At 37.7% G+C, this 11530-nt stretch overlaps 1 non-coding gene across 1 annotated transcript; it reads left to right on the top strand.

The window, feature by feature from the left end:
- The first annotated feature begins 5523 nt into the window (after nucleotides 1-5523).
- Nucleotides 5524-5596, top strand: TRNAW-CCA (transfer RNA tryptophan (anticodon CCA)). Its single transcript has one exon. It is a non-coding gene; the product is annotated as a tRNA-Trp (tRNA).
- Nucleotides 5597-11530: the final 5934 nt, after the last annotated feature.

The following is an 11530-nucleotide window of genomic DNA, read 5'->3' as shown; positions in this document are numbered from 1 at the left end:
ATGATGGATTTGGTGGTGAAATTGCTTTGGTTACTCAATGTCAATCTGTAGTGATGTATAATCACAAAGAATGTGCTTATAGACAATTGAAGGGAAGGAAAAGAAAGAAGAGAAAAATCAATTTAGGTATAATAGCTTATTCTTCTTATTTACTAACTGACTTAATAGTTACTATAAGTTCTTCTGATGTCCCTTACAAAATGATTGACTCAGATAGCAAATTACCCATGCAGGTCATTGTCATCCTTCTTTGTAGGATACCATATAACATGCACTATGTAACCAGGGGAACATGATGGACTGGAGAAATGTTGATGATGGACTCTGTGGATGAAACTGTGGCTTTGCTGTAGGTAATGTTATACTTAAAAGAATTCCTATGCAAACTTCCAACTTTAAGATAAAAAAAAATGTTTCTTCCTGACACTTTAGCAATAAAATGCAGTTACCTACCCTAGCTTTAGCACTCAGAGAAAGCAGTGAATATTTTATCCACTAATTTCCAAGACAGCAATCTAATTTTGCCTGTTTAACTCAGTATATCAGAATAGTATATGTAGGTTTTACTCAGAATTTTAATTGTTTTTCCAAACTACATGTGAGAAGAACTTTGACAGTCTAGGAAACTATATTATTTTTCTCTTGGTTCCCAGAAAATGGAAGCTGTAATTTGCCAAATGGCACCCTTGTGGTCTGTAAGTTGATGCAGCTTCCTCAAGTGTCTAACTTCCCCACGGGGACAAGTAGAAGCCCTTGAAGATTTGGCCTCATTAACAGTGAAATATATGTGAGGTTTACTCAATGAATGTGGAGCAGTGGTAAAATATGGCTCTTTTAGAGGCAGTTTGAGATTTTTGTCTCTGACGATCCCTTTTCACTACTCTCTAACAGACTATTGAGATTGGAAAGAAAGCACCTTGCAAGTGAAACATGTATGGCAAATGTTTATGAATACTAAGTTAGTCCTGCACTGCATGGAAATTTAAAATGCAATGGTTCTAGTTAAAATCAATTTCTGTACCCAGCAAGGATCTCATTCAAATAAGAAAGACAAAAGTTTTACAGACAAGCAAAAGGTGAGAGAATTCAGCACTGCCAATCCAGCTCTTCAACAAATGCTAAAGGATCTTCTCTAGACAGGAAGCACAGAAAAGGTGTATAAACTCGAACCCAAAACAACAAAGTAAATGGCAATGGGATCATACTTATCAATAATTACCTTAAATGTAAATAGGTTGAATGCCTCAACCAAAAGACAAAGACTGGCTGAATGGATACAAAAACAAGACCTCTATATATGCTGTCTACAAGAGAACCATCTCAAAACAAAGGACACATACAGACTGAAAGTGAAGGGCTGGAAAAAGAAATTTCATGCAAATGGAGAACAAAAGAAAGCAGGAGTAGCAATACTCATATCAGATAAACTAGACTTTGAAATAAAGGCCGTGAAAAGAGACAAAGACACTACATAATGATCAAAGGATCAATCCAAGAAGAAGATATAACAATTATAAATGCAATTATATATGCACCCAACATAGGAGCACCACAATATGTAAGGCAAATGCTAACAAGTATAAAAGGACAAATTAACAGTAACACAATAATAGTGGGAGACTTTAATACCCCACTCACACCTATGGATAGATCAATTAAACAGAAAATTTGCAAGGAAACACAAACTTTAAATGACAAAATGGACCAGTTAGACCTAATTGATATCTATAAGACATTTCACCCCAAAACAATCAATTTCACCTTTTTCTCAAGTGCACACAGAACCTTCTCCAGGATAGATCACATCCTGGTCCATAAATCTAGCCTTGGCAAATTAAAAAATTTGAAATAATCTCAAGCATCTTTTCTGATCACAATGAAGTAAGATTAGATGTCAACTAAGGAAGAAAAAAAAACTATTAGAAATACAAACATATGGAGGCTAAACAACACACTTCTGAATAACCAACAAATCACAGAGGAAATCAAAAAAGAAATCAAAATATGCATAGAAATGAATGAAAATGAAAACACAACAACCCAAAACCTATGGAATTCAGTAAAAGTAGTGCTAAGGGGAAGGTTCAGAGCAATACAAGCTTACCTCAAGAAACAAGAGAAAAATCAAATAAATAACCTAACTCTATACCTAAAGCAACTAGAAAAAGAAGAAATGAAGAACCCCAGGGTTAGTAGAAGGAAAGAAATCTTTAAAATTAGGGTAGAAATAAATGCAAAAGAAACAAAAGAGACCATAGCAAAAATCAACAAAGCTAAAGGCTGGTTCTTTAAGAAGATAAATAAGATAGACATACCATTAGCCAGACTCATCCAGAAACAAAGGGAGAAGAATCAAATCAACAAAATTAGAAATGAAAATGGAGAAATCACAACAGACAACACAGAAATACAAAGGGTCATAAGAGACTACTCTCAGCATCCATATGCCAATAAAATGGGCAACTTGGAATAAATGCATGAATTCTTAGAAAAGTTTAACTTTCCAAAACTGAACCAGGAAGAAATAGAAAATCTTAACAGACCCATCACAAGCACAGAAATTGAAACAGTAATCAGGAATCTTCCAACAAAAAAAATCCCAAGACCAGACAGCTTCACAGCTGAATTCTACCAAAAATTAGAGAAGAGCTAACACCTATCCTACTCAAACTCTTCCAGAAAATTTCAGAGGAAGGTTAACTGCCAAACTAATTCTATGAGGCCACCATCACACTAATACCAAAACCAGACAAAGATGCCATAAAAAAAGCTACAGGCCAATATCATTGATGAACATAGATGCAAAAATCCTTAACAAAATTCTAGCAAACAGAATCCAACAACGTTTTTAAAAGATCATACACCATGACCAAGTGGGCTTTATCCCAGGGATACAAGGATTCTTCAATATTCACAAATCAATCAATGTGATATACCATATTAACAAATTGAAAGATAAACCTGTATGACTATCTCAATAGATGCAGAGAAAGCCTTTGACAAAATTCAACATCCATTTATGATAAAAACCCTCCAGAAAGCAGGCATAAAAAGACAATAATAAAAACTATATATAATAAATCCACAGCAATCATTATCCTCAATGGTGAAAAATTGAAAGCATTTTCCCTAAAGTCAGGAATAAGACAAGGATGCCGACTCTCACCACTACTATTTAACATAGTTTTGTAGGTTTTAGCCACAGCAATCAGAGCAGAAAAAGAAATAAAAGGAATCGAGATTGGAAAAGAAGTAGTAAAACTCTCACTGTTTGAAGATGACATGATCCTCTACGTAGAAAACCCTAAAGACTTGACCAGAAAATTACTAGAGCTAATCAATGAATAGAGTAAACTGGCAGGATATAAAATTAACACACAGAAATCCCTTTCATTCCTATATACTAACAATGAGAAAACAGAAACAGAAATTAAGGAAACAATTCCAGTGACCATTGCAATGAAAAGAATAAAATAATTAGGAATAAATCTACCTAAAGAAACAAACGACCTATATATAGAAAACTATAAAACTGATGAAAGAAATCTAAGATGACACAAATAGATGGAGAAATAGTCCAAGTTCATGGATTGGAAGAATAGATATAGTGAAAATGAGTATACTACCCAAAGCAATCTATAGATTCAATGCAATCTCTATCAAGCTACCAATGGTATTTTTCACAGAACTAGAACAAATAATTTCACAATTTGTATGGAGATACCAAAAACCTCAAATAGCTGAAGCAATCTTGAGAAAGAAGAATGGAACTGGAGGAATCAACCTGCCTGACTTCAGACTATACTGCAAAGCTACAGTCACCAAGACAGGATGGTACTGGCACAAAGACAGAAATATAGATCAATGGAACAAAATAGAAAGCCGAGGGATAAATCCGCACACCTATGGACACCTTATCTTTGACAAAGGAGGCAAGAATATACAATGGGAGAAAAGAGAATCTCTTTAACAAATGATGCTGGGAAAATTAGTCAACCACTTGTAAAAGAATGAAACTAGAACACTTTATAACACCATACACAAAAATAAACTGAAAATGGATTAAAGATCTAAATGTAAGACCAGAAACTATAAAACTCCTTGAGGAAAACTTAGGCAAAACACTCTCTGACATAAATCACAGCAGGATTCTCTATGACCTATCTCCCTGAGTAATGGAAATAAAAGCAAAAATTAAAAAATGGGACCTAATTAAACTTAAAAGCTTTTGTACAACAAAGAAAACTATAAGCAAGGTGAAAAGACAGCCTTCAGAATGGGAGAAAATAATAGCAAATGAAGCAACTGACAAAGAATTAATCTCAAAAATACACAAGCAGCTCCTGCAGCTCAATTCCAGAAAAATAAATGACCCAATCAAAAAATGGGCCAAAGAACTAAATGGACATTTCTCCAAAGAAGACATACAGATGGCTAACAAACATGTGAAAAGATGCTCAACATCACTCATTATCAGAGAAATGCAAATCAAAACCACAATGAGGTACCATCTCACGCTGGTCAGAATGGCTGCTATCCAAAAGTCTACAAACAATAAATGCTGGAGACGGTGTGGAGAAAAGGGAACCCTCTTACATTGTTGGTGGGAATGCAAACTAGTACAGCCACTATGGAGAACAGTGTGGAGATTCCTTAAAAACCTGGAAATACAACTCCCACATGACCCAGCAGTCCCACTGCTGGGCATACACACGGAGGAAACCAGAATTGAAAGAGACACATGTATTCCCATGTTCATCGCAGCACTGATTACAATAGCCAGGACATGGAAGCAACCTAGATGTCCATTGACAGATGAATGGATAAGAAAGCTGTGGTACATATACACAATGGAATATTACTCAGCCATTAGAAAGAATGCATTTGAATCCATTCTAATAAGGTGGATGAAACTGGAGTTTATTATACAGAGTGAAGTAAGTCAGAAAGAAAAACATCAATACAGTATATTAATGCATATACATGGAATTTAGAAAGATGGTAACAATGGCCCTCAGAGAAGGCAATGACACCCCACTCCAGTACTCTTGCCTGGAAAATTCATGGGTGGAGGAGCCTGGTAGGCTGTAGTCCATGGGGTCGCTAAGAGACAGACACGATTGAACAACTTCATTTTCATGCACTGAAGAAGGAAATGGCAATCCACTCCACTGTTCTTGCCTGGAGAATCCCAGGGACGGGGGAGCCTGGTGGGCTGCCATCTCTGGGGTCGCACAGAGTCGGACACAACTGAAGTGACTTAGCAGCAGCCGCAGCAACGATGACCCTATATGCAAGACAGCAAGGGAGAAACAGATATAAAGAACAGACTTTTGGACTCTGTGGGAGAAGGCGAGGGTGGGATGATTTGAGAGAATAGCACTGAAACATGTTTATTATCATATATGTAATAGATCGCCAGTCCAGGTTCAATGCAAAAGACAGGGTGCTCAGGGCTGGTGCACTGGGATAACCCTGAGGGTTGGGATGGGAGGGAGTTGGGAGGGGGTTCAGGATGGGGCTTCCCTGATGGCTCAGAGGTTAAAGCGTCTGCCTCCAATGCGGGAGACCCAGGTTCAATCCCTGGGTCAGGAAGATACCCTGGAGAAGGAAATGGCAACCCACTCCAGTATTTTTGCCTGGAGAATCCCATGGACTGAGGAGCCTGGTGGGCTGCAGTCCACAGGGTCACAAAGAGTCGGACACGACTGAGTGACTTTACTTTACTTTACTTTACTTACTTACTTCAGGATGGGAAACACATATACACCCACGGCTGATTCATGTCAATGTATGGCCAAATCCAGTACAATATATAAGGTAATTACACTCAAATTAAATGAATAAATTTTTAAAAAGTTAGTTTCTTCCAGAAAATAAGGATTGGTTCCATCCAAAACAGTACATAATAGAGAAATGCCCTGACTTAACAACTATATATTTAGTGATAAATATACTCATCTACCTAGCCTGATGTTTGTGGTTATTTCATTATAATCATCATTATTTTATTGAATTAGCATAGTTTTAAGAATAATCTGGCTAGAAAACAGATGCCCTGGCTCTGATAATGTACAGTTACTGTATTCCTAGGCCAGCATGATTTCTTTTCGGCTTCATTTATTTCTTAAGAATGTCTATTGAAATAAGTAACTCAGCCTTGAATGACAGAAATAGGCAAAAAAAAAAACAACACTTTGGATGTCCCCCCCCCCCCACCATCCTCTTACCTGCCAGAGAGAGGGCTCCAGGTAATTGTGTTTATTGAGGTGACATTCACATAGCATAAAACTGACCATTTTAAAATATAAAATTAAGTGGCATTTAGTACATTCACAGTGTTGTATGACTATCAATTCTATTTAGTTCCAAAACATTTTCATCACTCTAAAGGGAAAATCCATACTCATTAAGTAGTAATTCCCCATTCCCATCTCCCAGAAGCCATAGCAAACACTAACCTGTGTTCTGACTCTGGATTTATCCATTCTGGATATTTCATGTGAATGTAATAGTCAAGCTATGAACATTTGTGTATGAGGGTTTTTTTGTTTTGTTGTTTTCAGTTCTTTTGGGTATGAGTGTATGCATGCTAAGTCGCTTCAGTCGTGTCTGACTCTTTGCAACCCTATGGAGCCACCAAGGCTCCTCTGTCCATGGGATTCTCCAGGCAAGAATACTGGCATGGGTTGCCATGCCCTACTCCAGGGGATCTTCCTAATCCAGGGATTGAACCAGCATCTCTCATGTGTCCTGAATTGCCAGGTGGGTTCTTTACCACCAGCACTGCATGGAAAGCCCCTCCTTTGGGTATATGGGAGTATAATTGCTGAGTCGTATGGTATTTCCACGTTTAATGTTTTGAGCAACCACTGAATCATTTTCCAGTGGCTGAATCATTTTACATTCCTACCAGCAATGTACAAGGGTTCCAATTTCTCCACATCCTCACTAACACCTTTTGAAAAAATTCTAGCCACCCTGTTGAGTGTGAAATAATAACTCATTATGGTTTGGATTTGCAGTTCCCTGACCACTAATAATGTTGAGCATCTTTTCATTTGTTTATTAGCCAGTTGCATATCTTCTTTGAAGAAATGTCTATTCAAATCCTTTGTCCACTTTTTCATGAGTTGTTTGTCTTTATGTTGTTGACTTATAAGAGCTCTTTATATATTCTGGATATTAGCCCTTTATCATATATGCAGGTATCAATAATTTTGAAATGTACTGAATTAGCTATAATATTATGCATTCCTAGTGCTGCAGTTCATGGGGTCACAAAGAGTCTGACGTGACTGAACTGAACTGAGTGACAGTTAGTAGTATTCTTTCATGGAAATTCTTGGACCTTCTTCAACAGAATTGGATCTGGATCAATGACCTGGCCTTATATACAGAAAGACTCAAGTGAAAAAGATAATTTAGCACACATGTCTCAGAACCTAACTTCCGAAGTAAATGTCTAAGTCTCCTTTTGCCCTGGATTCAATGGAATATGTTTGGGGCATGAATTGAATCCTTCTTACCTTGGAAGATTAGTGCAGTATAACAAGCTAGAGGAAAGTCATTTTCTCATTCATAAAAGAAATGGTTGAAGGAACTAGAATTGTCCAACCTAGAGAGTAGAAAACTCAGGGGATATGATAGCTGTCTACAAATACTTTAAGGGCTGTCATGTGGAAGAGCAATTAAAATTGTTTTACACATCCCAAAAGAACGAAACCAAGACCAATGGGTGGAAAAACTTCAAGGAGACAGATTTTCAATTCTATTAAAGGACAAAGCATTCTAATACTCAAGGTGACTCAAGGCTGGAATGGGCTGCCATAGCAGGAAGTAGCCTTCACATCCCTGGGTGCAGAAATGCATGTCTCTTGAGTCAGACATACAGGTTAGAACTTCAGCTCTGCATACACACTAACTTTATGACCTGGGGCATGATTTAGTCTCTTCAAGTCTCAATTTTCTCACATATAAAATGGGGCTAATAGTGGCTAAAATTATAGGAATGCTATGATGACTAAGGCATGTACCTATTGAGTGCAAAAGTAATTAAAATCAACTGCCCTGTTTTTGTGGGTTTTTTTTTTTCTTTTTCTCCTCTGTTTCTCTTTTCTTCTTTTCCCTCATTCTCCCTCTCCCTCCTCACCTCTTTCATCCATTCTGATCTATGTTCATAGTTAAATTTGCCTGTTAAATATGCATATGAAAAGTGAAAGTGAAAGTCATGTCCAGCTCTTTGCAACTCCCAGGACTGTAGCCCACCAGGCTCATCTGTGCATGAAATTCTCCAGGCAAGAATACTGGAGTGGGTAGCCATTTGCTTCTCCAGGGGATCTTCCAGACCCATGGGTCGAACCTGGTTCTCATAGTCTTTACTGTCTAAGCTACCAGGGAAGCCCAAATATAGTGTATGTAGTGTAGCTCTTTTCTAGTATAATAGTTATGAAGTGTTCAGGCAGCAATTAGATAACTCTTTGTCAGACATGCTAACTAAGGAACTCAACGTTGGGTGGTAAATGAGACTAAATAGTCCCATCCCCACTTTCAACATAGGTTATATTAACAAGAGTCATTAAAAAAAAAAAAAAAACAGAGCATCTTAATTGTTCAGTTTGTTTGCTTCAGCAAAGCAACAAATAAACCAGTCTACTTACATTTCCCTTCCCTTTATTTCCAGAACTATTTGGTCCTAAAGTCATTTGAAGAGGCCAAGCAAGGTAGGTGTCTATACTGTGAGAGACATGCATAGCTAATGGGCTAATGGGCAGAGAAAGGTGTTGGAGGCAAAACAGGGTGAGGGAAGCATCCACACATATGGGTGACCAAGTAAGGGTGAGAAAACAAAAAAAAGAGTGAAGAGGGTGTCCTGCAGAGGGACAGCCCAGAAAGAGGTAGCCTAGGAGGAGTGTCCAGGCTTCCCTGGTGGCTCAGCAGAAAAGGATCCATCTGCCAAGCAGGAGACACAGGTTCTATCCCTGGGTTGGGAAGATCCCCTGGAGAAGAGAATGGCAACCTACTCCAATATTCTTGCCTAGAGAATTCCATAGACAGAGGGGGCTGGGGGCTACAGTCCATGGGGTTGGAGGAGTCAGTCATGACTGAGTGACTAAACAACAACAACAACAGGGAGAAGTGTCAGAGCCTGAGCCCATGTTGGGGATGGCCTGGTAAGGTCTGGGGGAGCACAAGCAGGATTAGAAGGAATCCACATTGGGGACAGTGACAGCTGTGTAGCATGGAGTTCAGAGCCTAAGTAAGACATGAATATTTGCTCAGGGGAGGGTGTGACATCAACAATGGGAAGTTACATGTAGGAGGATTTGTCAAATAATCAAATGCACTAAGAATAATGAAAGCAAGGTTTCTCAGTATCTGAGAAAACTTAAAATACGGGAAAGGAAAAACTAGAATGAACCCTGTGATGGGGGATTAGAATTAGAGTTATTGGTGTCAACTTATAGCTACCCTGCGCTACTGCTGCTAAGTTGTTTCAGTTGTGTCCGACTCTGTGCGACCCCATAGACGGCAGCCCACCAGGCTCCCCTGTCTCTGGGATTCTCCAGGCAAGAACACTGGAGTGGGTTGCCATTTCCTTCTCCAATGCATGAAAGTGAAAAGTGAGAGTGAAGTTGCTCAGTCGTGTTCGACTCTTAGCGACCCCATGGACTACAGCCTACCAGGCTCCTCCATCCATGTGATTTTCCAGGCAAGAGTACTGGAGAGGGGTGCCATTGCCTTCTCTGACTTATAGCTATAAATATACATAATTTGATAAAATTAAATGTAGATGTTAACCTGTGTATATATGTATGTACAGTAAATAATACACATGTCCCCTAGTTCTATTCATGCAAAAGGCCTGGAAAAAGTGACAATGAGCACATCTACCACTCAGATCTTCACTCATCAATACCCTTCTTCACTAAAAGGAACAATGACTCTTTGGAGAAATGGATGATTTGAAGGCTAGTGCAAGGAAAATACAAAATGATTATAAAACAGTGTAAGGTAGAAAGTAAGAGGGTGCTTAAAGAATAATGAGGATATATCCAAAAGACAGAGGAGCCAGTTTGAATGACTCTCTCACTAGCCAAATCAGGGACAATGTAAGCATCAAAGTAAATACTAAATTAATGGATGACACGTATCTATATATATATAGAACATGCCAATGAACCCACCAAAAAAACTTTTTGTGCTAATAAAAGAATTCAAAAATGTTGTAAAATATAAGATAAACACATCAAAGATAATTGTTTTTTATATACAATAGCAATGAATAATCTAAAAAGGAACTGTAGAAAACAACTCTGTTTATGGTAATATCCAAAAGAAAAGGCTTCCCTGAAGGCTCACATGGTAAAGAATCTGCCTGCAACATCCAGGTTTGATCCCTGGGTTGAGAAGATCCCCTGGAGAAAGGAATTGCTACCCACTCCAGTATTCTTGCCTGGAGAATTCCATGGATTGAGGAGCCTGGTGGGCTACAGTCCATGGAGTCACAAAGAGTCGGACATGACTGAATGACTAACACTACCCTTTTCCAAAAGAATAAATTACCTAGGAATAAATTTAACCAAGTAGGAGCAAGACTTGTACACTAAAAACTATACAATATAATTGAAAGAGATTAAAGAAGGTGTAAATAAGTGGAAATACATTCTATGTCCATGAATTGGAAAATTTGATATTGTTAAGATGGCAACATTCCTGAAATCAATCTATAGATTGTGTGTGTTCCCTACCAGATTATCAAAGGCCTCTCCCCTCCCAACAAATGGAAAAAAACTGTCTTAAATCTATATGGAATTTCAATAGCCAAAAACACACTAACAAAATTTGTAAAAGGAGAACAAAATGAAAGTACTCATAATTCCCAGTTTCAAAGCTTAACTACAAATCTACAGCTATCAAAATACCGTGGTGCTGGCATTGTCATAGATATATAGGCCAATGGAATAGAATTGAAAATCCTGCAATAAAATCATACCCTTATGGCCAACTGATTTTCAACAAGGGTACCAAGACCATTCAGTGAAGGAAAGGATAGTCTTTTTAAGAAATGGTGCTGAAACAATTGGATATCCACAAGCTAAGGAATAATGTTGAACCCCTACCATGCAACAATATAAACATTAACCCAAAATGGATCAACAATTTAATTAAACATCTAAAAGAATAAAACTGTTAGAAGTGAACATAGGGGTAAATCTTCATGATGTTGTGTTTGATAATAGAATTCTTCAAAATTAAAAACTTTTTTGCATCAAAGGACATTATCAAGAAAGTAAAATCAAGAAAAGGGGATAATATTTGCAAATTATAATATCTGGTAAGGGCCTGTTATCCAGAATATATAAAGAACTCACACAGACTTTTCTTATAGAAAATATAAAGAACTCAACCTCAAAAAAATACAATTCAATTTGAAAACAGGTAAAAAAAAAAACTTTAATAGACAGTTCTGTAAAGAAGATATTCAAATAGTCAACAAGCCTATGCAAAGATACTCAATATCATTAGT

The sequence above is a fragment of the Budorcas taxicolor genome, chromosome X (genome assembly GCF_023091745.1).
Source record: "Budorcas taxicolor isolate Tak-1 chromosome X, Takin1.1, whole genome shotgun sequence".
Classification (NCBI taxonomy): domain Eukaryota; kingdom Metazoa; phylum Chordata; class Mammalia; order Artiodactyla; family Bovidae; genus Budorcas; species Budorcas taxicolor.
The sequence above is the reverse complement of the archived record's forward strand: the minus strand, read 5'-3'. Positions and strand labels throughout refer to the sequence as shown.